Source organism: Bradysia coprophila (assembly GCF_014529535.1).
Source record: "Bradysia coprophila strain Holo2 chromosome X unlocalized genomic scaffold, BU_Bcop_v1 contig_130, whole genome shotgun sequence".
NCBI classification, from domain to species: domain Eukaryota; kingdom Metazoa; phylum Arthropoda; class Insecta; order Diptera; family Sciaridae; genus Bradysia; species Bradysia coprophila.
In genome coordinates, this window is record NW_023503296.1 from 2,265,022 (window position 1) to 2,285,115 (window position 20,094).

Below are 20,094 nucleotides of genomic sequence, written 5' to 3' on the forward strand. Positions count from 1 at the left end.
CGTTACGATTTGTGAGTTTAAATTTAAGAAATTCTTTTCTTTTGTCAGCTGATTCGATTGTGCCGCGGGGCATACTGCTCAAAAGTTTTTGTCATTCTGTTATATCAGGAGTACAACCATGAGAAGAGTTATAACTGCAAACCATGAGCTATAATGACCCTTTTCAAAATTTTCGTCATTCAACGCCCGAAAGATTTTTAGATAGCCCTGGGAAGTAGTACGTTACCTCACAATATTTTTCAACTAGGAACTCGTCTTTGAGCTATCTCTAAAAAATCTGATGATCAGTCTGATGTTATTTAAACTTAATTGGTGTAACGTTAAGTACTAAGGTAGTCTCACAGTAACCCGTTTTGTCTTTGTTTATTTGGACGACACCTTTGTATGTTGTTTAAAAAAGAAAAGGAAGAGAAATTGTATGGCAGACCCCCAGAGAAATGATAAGCGCGGCAACTCAAGGCTGGGATAGAACACGCCTGACTGCATTTTTTATAGAACGGTTGAACTGTCAAACTTTTTTACATTTGTATGTAAAATTTTGACAGTTTGGTTTTAATAACGATATATCTCGTTTTCGTGGACGACACTTATAGCTTGACTATATGATTGACGTTCTGGTCTGGTCGCCGTGAGGCGCCGTGCTTATCATTTCTCTGCAGACCCCAGAGGCAGAAAGCACGTATTTAGAATGACGTTTATCTACCATGCACTCGATTAATGTCAAATGCTCAAAGGTGAGTTTGGCAAAACATGTTTTTGTCACTAGCTTGATGTCTTTGGACAAAATTTTAGAACCCAAAAAGAAAGCATGGTGTCAAGTTGCAAGGTATACAGAATCGATGTAAGTGTTCCTGCCCATATAATACGGTGTTTAAGTAGAGCGAGATGGAAAATCAACGCGGGGTCTGCTGTCATCGATAATACAAAAGAATCTGACAGCAGACCCCGAGATGGAACAATAGGTTGTCATTTCGCCATCTCTATCACTTAATCACTCTATAGCAAAATTTGACACAAGGCCTGACTCAGAATTTTTGAACAAAAAATATGCCCTTAATCGTTCTGGAACCAATTGTTCAACAGATACTTTTGCAGTTACCAAATGACAAAATGAGATTTTCTGTATTATAAATGTTCACAGGGAAAAATGGCCGAGAAAGACAAAGCGACGCAGATGAAACCTTATTACATTTTTTCGAATACAATCAACACACTTCAAGTGACCATAGTCGCCAGCTTCCAAATGCAGTACTCCCTGTATGAACTTGTTTTTTACAGTGTTTTAATGTTGTATGATTCACTGTCCAGTTTCAGTACCCTATTTAGAGTAACACTCATGCTTGGAGTGTTGAAGTGTTTTTGGTTATCTAGTTGCTTATACAAATATGCAAAACTATTCAAATGATTTCTTAGTTTTAATCGAGGTGCATTAACATGGACACTTAATTTTATTATGAGCAATGATTTTGTCGGTAAAATTGTATTATCATAAGCAACTCACATAACGTGTAGAGGTAGCAATACGCTAAGACAAACGACTAGCCTATAAATCAAACAGTCCGTGTCACTACCCATCATTTAACCGCTTTTTACCATTTGACTGTGGTAATTGTGAATTAAAAAACACATCCCAATAAATTTCCAATCTGAATATATATATATATGCACACAGAGAGGAAATCTCTTCGAAGCATTTCAGCTATTCCATTTTTTTTTATTGAGAGATAATCTCATAATAATAAATATATTGAATTTATATGCCTTAGTTTAATTATAATTTTATCTTTTTTAACCATCGAGATTGTGCTTGTTTTTGTATCGAGGCGCAAAAACAATATCTTGAAGGAAGATGTAATTTTTGTTAAAATGTTTTTTTTTTGTGAAGTTAATCACAGTGTGTGCACGTTACAGAGGAAAAAAAATTATTTATGTGTTTCATTTTTTTTAGCATACATTCTGTGTGTACGATGCATGTTACTTCATTTTATGAGGAATAGTTTTTGAAACCGTTTATGCACTAAGTTCTTATGTTCTGCTGATCGCCGTACAAACCCAATAAAGCTTTATTGTTTTCCTTCTGATGCATCCTGTGCAAAATTCACAACTTCAAATAAGCATACAACATTATAAATCTCAGCACAATTCATTCCATACACCATAGCAGAAAAAAACTGCACTGTATCGATCACGTATTTTATGTAATTTCTGGCGCTATCTATCAATACAATTTATACAATTTTATTAGGTTGCATGTTGAAATAAAATGTAAGATTTTTTTGTATGTTCTTCTTGTGTTTAGTTCGAAGTTTTATTCTACCACTAAAGCAAAAGCGAAACAGAAATGGATATGACGGTATGGTTGACTTTATCAATCTAATGATACGATCTAATAAATATTCGGAAATATTTTAATAATTTTAAATACGACACGATTCGACAAAAAAAACTTTATTTAACTTTTATTGATGGAAAGCTCCTGTTTGCTTAAGTTGGTAGAAACTGTTTTGAAGCTCGACAAATAATAGGCTTAATCTTAGGGTATTGAACAAAAATTATTTTTAATCAAATACAAAACTCACCAGGAGCGACATGTTGCTGTGTGTCATCCATTACCGAGGTCATGTTCATTTTGTTGCCTGAAAATTAAAAATGAGTTCGTATTAGCACGAGAATTTTTTTTATTATAAGTTAACGTAACTCAAGATAAGTTTTTACTTTTCGTGGGTTTTGTTCGTTTCCATAGTTTTCATTCTACATGCAACCCATCACATAATAGTAGCGTTTCTCTTTTCATTTCTTCCATTCCACACGTGCGAGTGAGAGCAGCTACTCTCTATTGACGTTTCAACGGTTGAAAGCATAGAAAACGCTTTGGAACGAATAAAAACGCAGAACGGGCTGAAGCCCTCGGATACGTTTACTCATCTGGATATCTTTTTCTCTCATATGGCTTTATTACACTAAATGAATGAAATGAAATCTTGAGGCCTATTACTTGCTATTTTTGATGGGCGCCAAAAATTACTTTCTGGCGGCAGGCATACCCATAACCTCTTTGAATCCAGATACTTCGTGCGAAAGTCGTTGAAACAATTAATGCTTGGCAGGACAATTCGAATTTTTTTTGTGATTCAGATGATCCAGTTTCTTCAACTGATGGAGCGAATCTTGACCATGTTTATAAATCGTCAGAAACGAGATTTTTAATGAAAATCTAGGAAAACTATATTTGCTGTAGCAGCCAATCAAAACTTCTGTTTAATCACCGATTTATAATCAAATTTATTCAGATGTTTTAATATCTAATTCACTGTAATGTACTATTCTTTTATATTAGAAAAGTTCACTGTGAAAGAAAAGAAGTAAAAGATTCCGCATCAATGTTTTAAAATTTGTTTAAAACAGGTATTAGAACTGACAGACGATAACACTGCTGATATGCTGATCGGGAATGTTCTCAAGGATTTGAATAGATTATTGTCAAATAGCGGTTTCTTCTCAAATTTATGGTACATTCATCGAGCTAACCTCAGAAAAATTAAAATTTCAAATAAATTTGGTAAGTATTGAGCTTAGCTGGATGAAATTGACAACTACACGCATGTAATTTTAAAAACCAACACATTTTCTGTGTTGTGAGTTACTGGTTTTTTGTGAGTCCTGTATGTATTTTTATATGGAAAAATCAATAACTCAAGCAAAACATAGAAACTGAAAATGTGTCACTTTTCAAAATTCCGTGCGTGTAATTTGTCATATCAAATGACATTGAGGATTCGTTCAAATCTCATAAAATTCACTAAATTTTTCATGGAACTTTTCTTCATCGAAGACATGATTACGCACGATCGTTGCAATCATTTACTAAACGTATGTGTGACCTTGTGCAACGTACGAGCATACAAATTTATATTACTTTGATTTCTGTGCCAGGGTATATTAATGCAAAAATCATTTGCAGGACTATAAAAGTGCTGTTAAAAAAATAGTAAACTCCGATAAAAATGTGAGTTTTATTTGCAGGAAACCATTAAGCGTCATCCATATGTATAATTATTTGGTTTACATTTGCATAATTTATGATCTCGTCAAACGGACTACACTAATTCCAATAAAATTTAATTATTCATCTTTCAACTGAATATTACTTATAGACCGACCAACTCAACTTAGATTAAATAAAGATTATGAAGTTCGAGGTTTCGGTGAAACATTTTGCGTTGAATGATTGACTTTGTCAGGTATTTCCGTCATTTTAGTGTATTCCCATGATATATTTTATTATTTCACAAACCAGACACCAAAAATTTAATTTGTGGTATAATACATTTAACGTTGAATGAAATAGTTTCAGATGCCGATTATTTCACATATTTTGTTTTAATTAATTAAAAATATTTTCGTGTTTAAGTGTTTTCTGTTGTACATAAATAACATCTCACTGGACTGACACAGCAATTATTTTTTTAATTTATATCAAATTCTTGAATATTGCGTAGTACTCTTATCAATATAAAATTTCGGCCAGTTATTGAATAAAGTAAATTGGAGCAATTAAACAGGAATATTAGAAAATAAAAAGAAATAACAAAAATTTGGAATGTAGGGTAAAAGCACCAGTATTCGGGTAAGCATCTAAGTCAGACCATCTATTTTTTTAATTACACAAGTTCAACCCATGTTTACTTGTTTTCTTAGACTTCGAAGTACTTAATTTGACAATGGAAAACCTTTGGGACCAATGCAGTTTATGTGTATTCGGTTAACGTCAAATGAATGTGTGTCTTACCGGCAAATCCACTCATCCAACCTCGCTTCTTATGGGTACTTATACGGTTTTACCACTATCACGCTCGTGCTTGTGAAATCCGTATATAAATAGTGTGTTGGAGCGAGTGAACCAGTTATTAGAACACCTGAAGTAATCGGTTGACAAATTCGGTTGACATTAACTGTAATGTTTGTTGGTTTCAGAACTTGGCAAAAGACTCAAATCAGATAAATGTCTTTAAGCTATAATTTTGTTGGCTGTAAGTCCACTGTGCACGTTCATTTTTATTGAAGTGAACTTATTTATCTGTCTAGAACGATAATCTCGAGCTTATCCCTCTTGGGAGTTTTTTTTTATCTCGATATATCTGTTCTCGACAGATTAAATATGATATGCACCTATTGCCAGGCTGTTATTTTGACGTGTAGGCATTATGACCCACGCCTTCGGCTAGGACAATAATGTCCTACACGTCAAAATACCAATCTTGGCAACAGGTGCATAATATATATTGTTTTTTGAAGTAAAATTCATTCATAAAGAAAGCGTTGCTATTGAAAGTCTAACATGAGAGCTGTTTTACAATAGTACGTAGCCAGGCATTAATACAGATTTAGAGAGAAGTCACAGTTTTAAAATGGTTATTTTGACTTACTTCCTAATTGACGTCAGAAACTTGTATGTAATTCTTACGCAAAAGAAACCAAATAATTAAAAACATCGCACATTTTACTCAAAATTAAACTTCAGGTAGGTAATATTCCTGGGTAATCGTACGTTTCTCTTTGTATTAAAGTGTGTACAAAATTCTTATCGATGTTGTCATTGAAATATTTCATCGAATGATGTCACTTTAATAGTCTTTCGGTCAGTAAAATATATTGTACCATTAATTATGTTAATTAGCTAATTAACAACTCTTTCGAAACGGTGGTGTAACTATATACACATACGGTAATGATTCAGGTGTACCATTATCGACGGAAATTAATTTTACTGTTTACGAATGATAATCATCAATCCACACTACTGAGTGGTTCATAACGAAGTCACTAACGATCAAAGCAAAATTAACACATTTATGTCCGTGAAAAGATGTTATGTCAAAAGATTCGGAACAATTTTACATTATTTTTTTTTTGGAAATGTGGGTAAAATAAGCGGCTTCGTTAACAACATATTGTTGATTGGGGTCTTTTCTATAAAGGGAAATATTTATTATGAGTTCAAACTCTCTATTATCAATGCCAATTTGAAAGCTCTGTAAAATTATGCAATTTCTTGTCTTCTTCTAGGTATGAAAAATTCCGACAAATGCACTCGGATGTTAATGGGTTCGTAAGGTGCGCAAAAGTAGTAGGTGAGTCTTGTCTAAAAACATTGTTAAAAAGATTGTCGATATGGGATAAAATGAGAATTAAAAGAAAAGTTACGTTTTGATACGTCACATAATGAACAATTGGGATAAAGCATCATCGATAATCAAATAGTTTGGACATTTTAAAATCGATGTTTAAGAGTGATATCGCCAAAACTTGAACCAATTTTGGTGAAAATAATACAATGGTTCGGCGATCTGGGCTAGTTTCCCATTTTCGGAGTGAATACGTGAAAAGTGGTTGCATGTCAAAGTGTGGTGAAAACAGTTTTTTTGTGATAGCTCTAGATAGACAAGTTTCTAAAAGTTAAAATTTTGTAGGAATTGACAGACGTTCATAAAAAGTATAATAATCGGTAAGGGCCAACCGTTTTGTACTTATGACTCAAAATATGGTCAATGTTTGGAAGTCCTGCTGGCTTGCAACAGAACTTTTCCGCGGAACTGACCATAGGGTTTTGTAGCTGGACTTTCCCTCTTTCGTTCCATGTATAATAAACCCCAGAAAAAATGTGTTGCAAGCCATAAAGTTAGTTGTAGTAAAATCTGTGCCTTGAAAATGTTGCTTTTGTCCTACTTCGTAGTAGTTTGAAAACCTCATTTATTTGACTCAGGCGCGGATCCACCTATGTGCGGTCGAGGCGGTCGCCGGGAGTCAGAAGAAGATTTTTACAAAGAAAAAAAATTTTAAAACAAAAGCCGCCTGGGTCAGAAACTGTTTGTCTTCTATCCGCCTGGATCAGAGCAAAAGCTGGATCCGCCCCTGATTTGACTTCATAAAAAGAACGGAAACTCAATTGCTTACACCGAAAAAGAACATACCTTAACACAAATTGATAATTTGCGGTCCAATTGTATACCAATTTTATCAATTCCATTTCAACTCCAATGGTACCTATCATTTAATAACAAAATTAAAAATTTGAAATGTTTTCTTATAAACAGCTCGTGTGAAATATAAATCTATAAATAATAAAAAGTTAACCGATTTAATAACAGATTGAAGACCATTAGCTTTAAACCAATTAAACGGTTCTGTCAATCATTTAACTCGCCCTTTTTTACACACCACATTTAAAACAGATCATATCACATGTTCATTACTTTATTTTATATACAATGATTCAGTAAAATGTTAAAACACGACTTTCTAGACAGTCTTTATGAATATAATTAACAAGATTATGGTAATAATCCCATTCCATAGGCTTAGTGCGGAATGTAAGATTGCTAATGTAGTTAGATTTTCAAAATATAAATTTTAAGGAGTTACTTGGAGAAAGTAAGGTCTGGGCGAAATGTTGTGGAATTCAGGTAGAAATGCGGAGGAATTAAAAGAAGTCATGCAATTTCAAGTACAAAATTCATTTTTTAGCCTTCTTTCATACCTTATAAGAACATTGGAAATAACACGTTTTCGCGTTGTTATTGACCTCGTCTTCGCCTTGGATCAACAAACTTGACTTTTCAACTGTTCTGTCCTTGTGACGTAAGTATATATTTCCACAATTTATTATCTCTAGATATCTGTCAACACAAAAAATATTGTACTACCTCCCCTAATCGATAGTTGATTACAGCAACTTGCTCACCTGCAAAAATGATCCATTTCCCTTCATTTTTCTTGATTTCCTACGTGATTTGATCGTCAACTTTCTCATGACAGTAAGTACATTGTATGCTGCTGCGTAACTCATTAATTCGGAAACAATCTTGTGATACTCGCAAACTCCATTGAAATTCATAGCAAAAGCTTCGGTTAGTTTCTTTTCATCCAATGTAACCTACTATTCCTTGTTAATAAGGAATACATTGGAGTAAGAGTGGTTTCGGCTAAGATATAATATCTCTACACTTGACGAAACTTGTTGAGTTTGCCTTTATTACAAATTACCTCATGTATTCAATTACTTTCGCAGCATCCAATATGTAACATACTGTTCCTCGTTTATAAGGAAAATGTTGGAGGAAGTGTTTTTCTTGTAGAATAGGATATCGGTAAATTTCCCTGTAATTTCCCTGTCATCAACATAGTTCCAACACTTTGATAACAAAATACAGAACAGTTATTTGTTTACCGAGGGGAGAAAATGGGAAATTCCAACAAGAGCGATAGCCATAGCGAAGCGAGTGACAGCTCAAGTGAGAAAATTTATGCTCCCCACGGGAGAGAAAGTGCTGCACATTTTGTTAGTTAGTTAGTTACGCAACTGTTGTGGATGGTACATTTTAGACAATATCGCGGGCCCAAGGTCCTAAATTACGATAAATAGTCAACCTTCAAATGGTCTTTATTAATGAAAAATACATTTTATGTTGAAAGACAGAGAGATAAAGAGCTAGAGATTTTTAATTTCAACTCGATTTCTATTCACATTGTATGAAGAAGGAATCAGAGCTTGGAAAACAATTTTTACTTAAAATTGTCAAACGTTAAGTTTTGATTCGTAATTCATTTTCGAATTCATGCGTTATCATTTGATTGAATCAATTCTCTATAGTCTCTTCGCTCTTTTATTTGAAATGTTAATTAGATACATTCTATTTGTTACTAATGATTTAACATCTGCAAGCTGCTGCATTTAAATCTATTAACCAACCTCACATGCAAAGAAATAATCATAACTTTACCACCTCACCTTAGATATACACAAAAGAAGGAAACAACCAACTACTGTTGTTACATAGCATTATATGAAAGTTAATTATTGGGAAAATAAAGCATTTATCTGTTGGTATTCAAGGCATATAAATATTGATTTTGAAATAAATTACTATTTTCACACAAAACAAATGTTCAAAACATATCACATTTTTCTCTCATTTTTCTTTAAACCAACTCTCTATGCCATAATCAAACAACTCCCAGATCCCAGAGTGCTTCTATTAAATTGAAAATAATAAATTAAAATTCAAAGCTTTTATGTTGGTTATGCAGGTAAAGACCTCTTTGTGGTTTGTGTAAATAAATTTTTATTAAGAAATAAATGGGAAGTTCATATTCTTATAGCTACTCTAATGATTAATTTATTTGTATGTTTGAAGGGCATTATCATTTATTATTAAATTATTATTTTATTGTGTGGTTAAAGTCGGTGGTTGTGGTCTATCTATTTGCTCATTTAAGCACTCTGGTGAATATATTCGATCATTATTATAAGCCATAATTGCCTATTTCTTTTTGCCTATACATTCTGTAAGATTAATAAAAAATATATTGCTAGAATTGCCAATGGTGTTGCAATTTTTCTACAAATGTTCGTCTAAATTAACGTTAATATGTTCTGTTTTTTGCCACTATACTAAGATGATTACTAATAAAAAATACTTATTAATCTTATCTATCGTAAATAAAACGGAAATTTAGATGGATCGTTGAATTTGTAAATGTTAAAATGAATAGTCTAGTGTACTGTGGGAGAAATTTGAAGGAGTCACACTTTCATCAATTACAATCCAATTTTCTTCATTCATTCCACATTCGATATCCACGTTAATATACGGTCTTAACATTGGTAAAATATGTGGAATGAACACAGATAATTGGATTGTGAGTTCCTATTTTTCTTGGACTGCAGTGATAAATACAACTTCAAATTAATTTCTGCAAAAACGTTTCATAAAATTCCATTCCCAAATTCGAATTTTTTTAGCCTCAATACAACCAAAACACACGGATAATAGGCGAACTGTTATTTTGATAATGAGTAAGATGTCACAATTACAATCCAATTCATCTTATTGAACACAACCCAAGTAAATGCCAGCTGTATTTCTGTTCGGAAGTGGACCAACAAATAGCAGATCAATTCGACACAATCTCACCTGGCATCCAAATAGTTAACGAGTTCACTCTCTTGGGTGCACCGATATCGGATAACGCCTTTAGAATTACCATATCGCGTTCTACATACTGAGAAACAGTTTTGCCATCCCTAAGTTGGTGTTTTTTACTCAGAACTTCGCTGACATGGAATAGCAGTGACCTTATGGAGATGGTGGACGGTGAAATCAAAAACGCGCTTGGTTCGTTAATGAATAGAAAGTTTGATATGAATACGTGACTCATGGAATCACTACCAATTAGTTCAGGTGACGTAGGTGTTCGCAGAGTTCAGGATGTCGCTTAACCCGCTTTTCTCTCATCAGTTAACGCAGTTTCCCCACATGTCAGACGTCCCGGCTCAATTGGAGCCAATTGGTTTATTTCGGGAAGACGGAAAAAGAGTTGACGGTGCGACATTGGTTCCTTGTTCAAGAGGCAGTACGTTGATTTGGGACGCTCTTTGTCCAGATACGTTTGCCACGAGCAACTTACGATTCAGTTCTAGAAAAGCCGGTAGAGCCGCAGCGGACAAGGTACGAAGGAAAACAGTAAAATACCGTTCGTTAGTGGACCGGAACTACATCTTTGTCCCGTTTGCAGTCGAAATAATGGGGTCCTGGTGTGACGAGGCCATTTGGTTCTTCGACGAACTGAGCAGAAAAATAGCCCTGAAGTCGAATGAGCCCCTACAACATTCCTACAACAGAGGCTTAGTATGGCCATCCAAAGACACCATGGGCACCTTCCGCACTGGATACAAAATGAATTAAATATTTTACTTACTCTGACCTGTGATAAAGATGCAGGAATTGTATGAATGTTCATTGTAATTTTAAGTTCAAATTCTGACAATAAATTTCCATTGAACACACATGCATTACCAATGTTACGACGTTTACATATGTGTGCATATAAGGTGACCATATCATGTGGATTTTCTTGGGTGACTTGCACAAAGACAATTTTCCACTTTTTTCCCTCGGTGAACAAAAAACTCTTATTAGTCAGACATTTTGTCTGGAGAAGCTGCTTATAAATTTTATAAGTTTGCGTTAACATATTGAGTGAAAACCACACCCTCTCTAGTAGCAGTGTGAGTCGAAATGTACCAAATGCGGTCCCAAATGTGGTGCAGCGGTTACAGTTTTAGCTCAAAATGATGTATTAGCGGTTTGTTCATCACCAAAACTTTCCAACTTTCCATACATCACTTTCTATTTGCACAAGGATCAGTTCAACCAGTTTAAAGAATCGAGCGAAATTTAGTGTGTAAATCAAAGTCGTTTTACAATAAAGAATGATCATTTTGGAAATATCTAGTGAAACAGTTTCAGAAACCGTAGATGCTTCTTGCACCCAGGTGAGATGCAACCAGTCTAATTCGAAATGACGAAGCATCAAATTGTTTGGCTAGTTTGTACAAGGAAGATTGAAATTGCTTCTTCCGAAACACCAATTGATAGGACAGTTTGTACAACGTAAAATGAACTGAAAATTTGTAAACAGTTTTTTTGAGAATAAGCCTCACAGTCTGTCCGGCTTCAGACAGCCTTTCTATCCTCAATTATCCCGTAAAAACGTGTAAAACATTTTTTGCCTCGTTCGATTTTCATACAACCAATTTAAACACCAATATTCAGTTAATTGATTTCACATTATGCGATCAGTGAAAGAAATATTTTCTTAATAATTTTGATTTGTGTTTCGATACAATTAAAATGAGTGTGTACCTACAGAAAAAACGCCTATTCATTATAAATTAAATTTAAATGATATCTTTTATAATCTTAGAATGAATTGCTTTTACAGACGTTATTGTTGTTGTTGTTGTTATATTGTGTTATTTATTATTAACACATAATCACATTAAAATACCTCAGCTGATTATCTGATACCAAATCTATCATGATCCTATAATTATCCAATATAATATTTAGACGACGAAACAATTTTCTAAATTGCTTTCATAAACATTGTTACAAATTAACAAGACTATTCCAATGTACACTCAACGGGGAAACAAAAAAGTTGGTGAAGAAATGTACGGCCCAGAAGTAAGTGGAAGAAATTATCAGAATTCGAGAGATTCTTGAATAAAAAAAAAAAATCCTGGAATTATTTATTGTTAGAGTAATTGTGAAACAATTTTTATTTCGTTTCGCCTAAAATATAAGGTCTGCTTACAGAGATCACAATCTCATTTCCTTTCGATTTGTTTATTACTCTCTGGTTGTCATATTTTTTTCATTTTCTTTCTTTTTTTAACAACTCTATTACGGCATCGAGTATCATTCAACGCATATATGTGGAAGAAAAAAAATTCTAATTCATTCCGTTGTTTCTTTTCTTTCTTTCTTTTTCTTTTCTCAAATGATGAGCCGTTGAGAATAGTAAAATGCTATTAGCAGCTCTTTAGTTTGGTAAATAGAAAACAATGTTGTGTTCATGTGCATCTCGTTTTGAACACAACGTAATTATTGTTGATTCGGTTTGATATTATTTTTCAGATAAACATCTATTCAGTTCTTCGTAGTGTTACACCACAACAATAACCATAAATTTTGGTGAAGGATTAAAGCGTATTTATTAGATTTTATTTTAAACAAAACATTTAATAAACATTCGGTAAAATAGAAGGCGAAGGATGTATCGGTTTGTTTTATGTGATGGGTTTCATAGAAACATGTTTTTTTCTTCGAAGATATGGGTTTCCAGATTTGATCTGATAGGCGACAGCTCAATTTTCTGTACTTAAGATTTTCTACCGTTTTCATTTCAAAGAAACATTTTTGACCTAAGTAAATAGTGGCTTAACTGTTCAGATAATGAATTAATGATTAAATAGCGAACTTCGCCTGTTGTGACCTCCCATCTGATAAACGAGATGGGTCATAGGAAATCGTAGTTCTATGGAGTAAAAGGCAAACAGAAGGACAAAAAATTGGCCAAGATCGGCTTCTTAACGCCAGAGTAACACAGTTGATCCAAAAAACCTAATACAATCTAAACGATTGGATGAAACTCAAACACGCAGAGCGTCGAATGAAGGATTAATCCACACAAAATGATTTATTCCGAAGCCGAATGAAAAATGATCCGAGCAACTGATTGGTATGGACCGGAATTGCATTTGGTAGACAAGGAGCGATAAGCGACCTCGGTGGCTTGAACAGACATCTTAGGAATCTCGGATATGTCTGAGTGTATCTGAGGGTTGGAAGACGAAACGGGCATGTATTTCACATACGATTGCCCGAAATTCTACCAACCGATGCGCAGAATTCTAGGTACACTCGCTGGTGGAAATAGTGCGAGTTTACGGCAGCGTCCCTCCCTTGAAGTCCTGTCTATTGTAAAGAATCTAAAGTATAACTCAGAAACTGAACTTTTGTATAAACGGGAAATTTTACGCTTTCGTACCTCTAGAGAAGAGGTGGAGTGTTGATGCATGGTCAATGACCATTGGTCATGCAGTGCTACACAGGTTCAACAGGTTCTAGTTGAAGGTTTGCGCGATTTACATAATGATAGGGAAGGAAGCAAAGTATAGCCAGATCTGCGTTTCAAGATCAGGTTCGCCTGATTGTCCCAAACTGATATATCTAAAAAAAAGTGGCTTAACCGAATCCATAATATAACACGTTCCCATGTTCTTACATTCGTAACCAAACACCTCACGTGTACCTGTGTGAACAAATGAAAGACGTACCGTACTTCGATCATGCATAGCTTGTACTTTCTTGGGTTGATAAATCTGCTTACAAATTTGTATCCGTATCAAGCCAATCGCTTTCCCGTACAAAATATCGTAAAATGTTACATCTTGTATCACTGGGACTAAATCACAATAATAATTTTTTTTTTGACGCTCCAAATATGAATTTACGCTCTGTGTTGCAACTTATTGGTCTTCATAACGAAGAAAATATGAAAAGATAAAAAGAAAACCGCTCCGCTCCAATAATTTAAAGAAAAAAAAACTCATTGTAATTACAGCCAAGCATTTCGCAAGTTGATTTTGTTTCTGATAAATTTAATGGACATTCAATATAGGCAAGAATTGATCAAACTCATAAATAATTCATAGCATCAATCCAGATGTTAAATTTTCGAACTTGAAAGAGTTGGCGTATCAAACAGTTTGTAATGTGTGTAAATATGGTGAACTTTTACTGATTAATACGGGCGTATTGATCGGGTATACCTTGGCCTCTTCTTTTAATAAATTTATCAAAAAAAAGTAGTTGATGATATCCTTAATGCGAACTAGTTTTTAAAGGTGGAATGACTCTCCATTTCCAATGACAAGGTACTAGTGGATAAAGTACACAAAAACTGAATAGATAACTATTATGGTAACCATTTATCAATCAAATGTTTATGGGCTTTGATGCAACCAATCACCGTCTCTGCTGTAGGTAATTATTTTGGAAAATAAATAGCGCAATTCGCTTGTTTATTACCGGCACAAATTCAACTCAACTCAGGTCACGAAGATTCATAGTTTTATGCTAAAAATTATTTTCAGCTAAATAAATAATTGTAACGCGCATTTATAATTGAAATTCTTCGTACTATTCCGTTTGCTATCTCATCTACCCGTAATAATCAAACTGAAACGATAGGTGTTACTGATGAGCATGAATTACGTAAATGTAACATCATTGTGTGAAATTTCATGACATTGTTATTAGCTTCACTAATAAAGTGGTGACAACATATTAACAAACTCAATCGATTATAATGTATGAAATACCTGCGGCAAATGTTATTTGAATCTCGTGTACATGATTTTATGCTTTATTTATGCTAAGAAGCTATCATCAAATTAGATGATACAAGAAGTAATTGACATCATAATGGATTCCGTCGAGCTATTAAATTGAATGTAAGGCGGAATATTGTGTATATTATAAAGGAGATACTTAATTCTTTTCAATTAAACCAAAAATTGATGCATGAAAAAAAAAATGTTTACTAAATTTCATATTGAAAGTATATTAAGTATGTGTACGTACCACGTTTATGGGATATATCTTTGGATTGTCATGCAGCAGCGGAGAGACGAAGAAGAAGAAAAAAATCATTTGTGTAAAAGCGTTTGAACTAAAAATAATAATCAACGATACTTTCCATAAATGTCTTTCCAAAACATTTATTCCTACAGCAGGTCTTTAAAATAAAAGTGTTAAACGATTATTATTATTATTGTTATTATTATTGTTATTATAGCTTTACCAGACCCGATAAATTTGCTTTTCCATAAATTGTGTGATGCCTGGCTGTATCTAAATGAATATTACACCGTACTTTAATGAATTTATTTGATATTTTGTTGAAAATAATTTTATATTTTACTTCACTGTATACTTTTCGACATTCATTAATTTTGTGATAATTGCCTGTTCGCATATTATCTTAATCTTGCAATGCTGTGCAAAGTATAATTGTGACGCATGTCCTTTTTCTTTTCAAATTTTCTTACAATTCAAAATGAGCGGGTTACACGAACTCGCTAAGAAAAAGCTATCCATCTCACTTTTATCTGGAGCGGTATTACGACATGAGTTTACTATTGTATTCTAAATTGTCTTTCTTTTTTCTATTCTACCATTGCTTCGCTACTTCAAACAAGATGGCGTTGCAATAGCCGGTCTTTGGTAAAGTCCAATGCTAGCATAAAGCGCATGATCTTAATATTTCGGCACAGTATTTCAGTCTGCCTAGTACTTGCTGTGCAATACAAGTATGGTAAAAAGATACGAAGCAAACGATTTTCTAAACTCTTATCGACTAGCAAATATTAGACCGATTCAAATACTAATTACTATTGTGGAGGCGTGAGATCATGTTCTATACCGTACAACGCCTTAGAGATACGAATTTGTGAGAGAAAATGCGTTGTACGATAGAATATGTTGAGTTGACATTATATTTTACTAAAATCCATAGAGTAAAAAGCTCATTATTTTTCGGTTGACATTATACCGACACCAACGCCATCTTGCTTGAAATAGCAAAGCAATGGTAGAATAGAAAAAAGAGAAGAAATTAGAATATAAAAAACTCATGCCGCAATATCACTTCTGGCTAGCCCTTCAAAACATGAGTTCGGAACAACCTGTTTACCTTATTTATTTAACAGCTTTCGGATTGTTGGGTTTGAAATCGGATTTCAGTATTCTTGGTTTGTTGGGATTGTTGGGTTTTAACACGAAGGGGATAATGTTCGAGCAGGCACTTTAGGCACGCCGGAAAGTGCTAAGGGAGTCGAGGAATACCTCCAAATAAAGTTCTAAAAATCAAAAGTCAAATTTTTGATTTTTCGAAATTTATTTGGAGGTATTTCTCGACTCCCTTAGCACTTGCCAGTGTGCCTAAAATTGACAAGTCGCAATAACCGGCCACGTGTTAAAGTCGGGCTCTTGACGGGTTTCGAGAAAACCGTCTATCTATCAATGGTATAATCTAGGGTTGCCATTTTTGAAAATTCGAAAAGAGGACATTTTGTACGAAAAAAGAGGACGAAAAGAGGACGCCTTTTAATTCGAAAAAGAGGACGAAAAGAGGACAAATATAGAGTCTTAGCTCTTTTATTATTCTATGTGGACCAATAGATATTCAAATAATTAGTGAGAAAAGTTAAAATTAAAATTTCATTTGGTTTGAGGCGAATCCGAGGTTTCAGGTACCTACCATTTGTAAACATGACCTTTTTTTCCTTTTTTTTATAAAAACCTTCATATTCTTCCTTATTTTCCAGAAAAGTGATTCTTTTACTTTTTTGCTAACTTTACTTGGAGTTCTTGAACTGTAAGCTACAAACATGCACTTATCTCAGAAGAAATTCATAAGTTTTTTTCGATACTCCATTTTTGTTTCGAAGTAAAAATCTACAAAATAAGAAACGTGTTTCTTAATAATTTACAAATCTGACTGTTTCTGACCAATGTAGGAAAATTTTCTAAAACCTTTCCGTTTCTCACGAATTTCCTACAATCTGCCTATTTCACACCAATTTAGTTGCATTTTTAAATTGCTGCTAGAATATGACTCGATTTCAACTTAATTTCGTTTTTTTTAATACTCCTGGTTTACTCCTTATTTTATGCATATAAAAACATAAAAATTCCCAATCATAATGCTAAAGTCTCCTTAATTCCTAAATATGGAGTCGAATTTTTGACTGCGAGGACTAGTCAACTTCAACTATATCATTCGAATGCTGTAGAAACTATGTATAGCTTTAGAAATAGCTGCGCAGCGAAATTTTTTCCGTAAAATTTGACCACATCTGTTAAGTTTTGCTAAAATTTAACAATATTTTAGAAAAAAGAGGACGTTGTGTGAAAAAAGTGATGTTCTTAGAATTTTTACAAAAAAGAAGAATTAGACGAAAAGAGAGGACATGTCCTCTAAAAAGAGGACGAATGGCAACCCTAATAATCACATCGGACAATTTAAATACAACTGTTTTGAGGTCTGCATTACATTGTCCTGAATATTTATACTCGACATGAGTGGCAATTCTCACGCGTCAAAAGTAGACGGTAACAAACAGGATTAAACAAAATAAATCAGTACCGACTGAGAATTTGAAATATACATTTTTACTATTATGTTTTACAGCAATTCTATGAGTTGCATCGAAGGACGGTCGGAGTGTGTAACAAAATACACCTCATGACGACGCATCGATTCGAGGTAAATACCCGTTTAGAAACCGCTTACGCCTCTGTTATCGGTAACCATGGCCAAAATAAGTGACTAGTTCTGACCAGTGTTCTCTTCGCCAGTAAAGGGTACTGTAAAAGTAAAGGAGTAAACGATTCGATATCAATCATTAAACTTTAAATCGCTTAACAAAAGAGGTACACATTTTGATATCTTTGGCTCGTCGTCATTAGTCGAAGATGACGACAAAAATAGTCGATAAGCTCTAGATAGTGTTCTCTTCAAGCTACAGTAAACCTGTCAAATACGGCTATTCATCTGTTATCAATAACGACGACAAAAATAATGACAAGCTCTGTTTAGTATGATCTTTTATGTAGTAAAATGCATGTTAAAAAAATTGAAGTACAAGATTTGAAATCAACCGATTCACAATACTTTGATCAATTGAAGTATTAGACGCGATAATAATACCGGTCATATGTTTGCCGTATGTAACAGGTTAATATGGTGAAGGGTTTACTCAATCAATAAATTTTTCGGCAGAGCAGCATACAGGGCTTTTTTAACGGAGACATTCTGCCAATGTACCTGAAACTTTTCTATTAATTAAACCTAAACACAATCGCAAGACTCATGATTCTATTCATGTGAATCTCCATATCATAGGGCACTGGAAAAACAAATTTCAAATAAAAGTACAAAAATCGAATAGCACGATAGGTTTGTAAAAGTTTAGCGAAACAAGCTCATTCAATGAATGACGTAGACAGGTAACAGCACCTACATGAACACATTTTGAAATCAATTAAATAAATGTAATGTTTTATTTGTGGAATTTGAACATTTTTCTTTAATTAACTTTGTAGAATTGTTGAATGTTCAGTTTTTTTTTTGTATTTAAGTTTTTCTTACAAACATCGTGAAGAAAATGTATAGGTTTTATGTAACAGTATCTTGTTTTGAGTATTTGAGATAGACATTTTTTCCCAATAGATTGATTTCGAGTTATATTTTAATGTTTCATCATTCAAAAAATATTTGTTCGAAGTTCTAGACAGATTCTTTTATTAGTATTTCATTTTTGAGTGTCGCAAATTTAAGTTCGACCTAATTAAACCTGTCTTTGCTGTAGTTAACGCACATTGATCTGTCGGTTTTAGGATCTGTGAAATCATACGTTGTACATTGTACAAGGTCTTATTTACAATGACAAAAAATTAGATCACTAAAATTTTCGATTTTGTTTCAAATTTTATTATTTCTAGGCATAAAACAATTTTTTTTTTGTGGCTACACATATCTAATCGACCTCAGCTTTGTCACCAATATCCATACCCTTCAGCGCCGTAAAAATTTCTATAAAATCCATATTTTTGGCATACCATAGAGGAGTTTGTAAAGAACTTTGAACGTCGATTCCAGATCTAGGGTATACATTTATAACAATCCTGGCAAAAATTGGTTCGATTTCAAACGAATCCCTTTCCCTCAAAGTATTCGCCTTCCTTAAGTAAAGTTTATAACTTTATATACAGATTTTAAATTGTCTTATTATCAACTTAAAATACCGACTAAATGCGACCATTAGTTCTTATTAGCGCCACAATAATTTGTTATTTTAGTGTTTGTGTTGTTTCCTTATAATAATAATATTATTCTCATTGAGTGACATAAATGCTGGCATATGATGTATATATTGACTAGGCCCAGGGCATATACTTTCGCGACTTTTCGTGAAATTTTACCTCTTTTGACAGTCGGAGAAAATACTGAATTTTAGAAAACTCATGAAAGTTCATGATAAATCACAAAATCTCTAGAAAATTTTTCATTAATATAAGCCCTGGTTCTTAGTAGCGTATTGGTTAATTCTTGTCTGCTTTCAACTACTGATTGAATTGGTTCAAATGGCTTACTGGCAGAAGCATTCTTGAGAAACATCTGTATTCCACTCCAACCAACATATTTTTTGTGAAAATTAAGGAAAATATGAGAAAATCTAGTCACTGATTCCTACTAATTTCCGTTCTTGTACATGATAGATGGCATGGCACTTGGTTTCTTGGACCAAAAACCATCAGGTATGAAGGGATTTCAAAAATCGAGGACTAAGGTCGGAATAATTAGTAAAATAATGATCTGTAATTAGAACTGGTTCGACAAGGCGATTACCATTTATTTCTGCAACTGCGCTGCGAAAACTGAACTTTTTCATGCGTGATTTGGGTGGCGATCGAAGGGTCTTTGTTTCTTCGGTTTTCCATGTTTTATTTTTCACCACTAGTTGCGAAATGGATTCTCATATATGCTTTTCGTCACTAGTAGTGAAATGGATTTACTTTTCACCACTCCTTCTAAACATCTGAACCATCAACCGTAAATAAAAATTCTGCCCTGAGCAAATTGATAACCCAATCCTTATCGAGCAACACCTCTAACCAT

At 33.7% G+C, this 20,094-nt stretch overlaps 1 long non-coding RNA gene across 1 annotated transcript; it reads left to right on the top strand.

Annotated features, from left to right (window-relative positions):
• The first annotated feature begins 3,598 nt into the window (after positions 1-3,598).
• Positions 3,599-6,826, top strand: LOC119067934. The gene is made up of 3 exons (XR_005086065.1): positions 3,599-3,743; positions 6,115-6,124; positions 6,812-6,826. It is a non-coding gene; the product is annotated as an uncharacterized LOC119067934 (long non-coding RNA).
• The last annotated feature ends 13,268 nt before the right edge of the window (positions 6,827-20,094 follow it).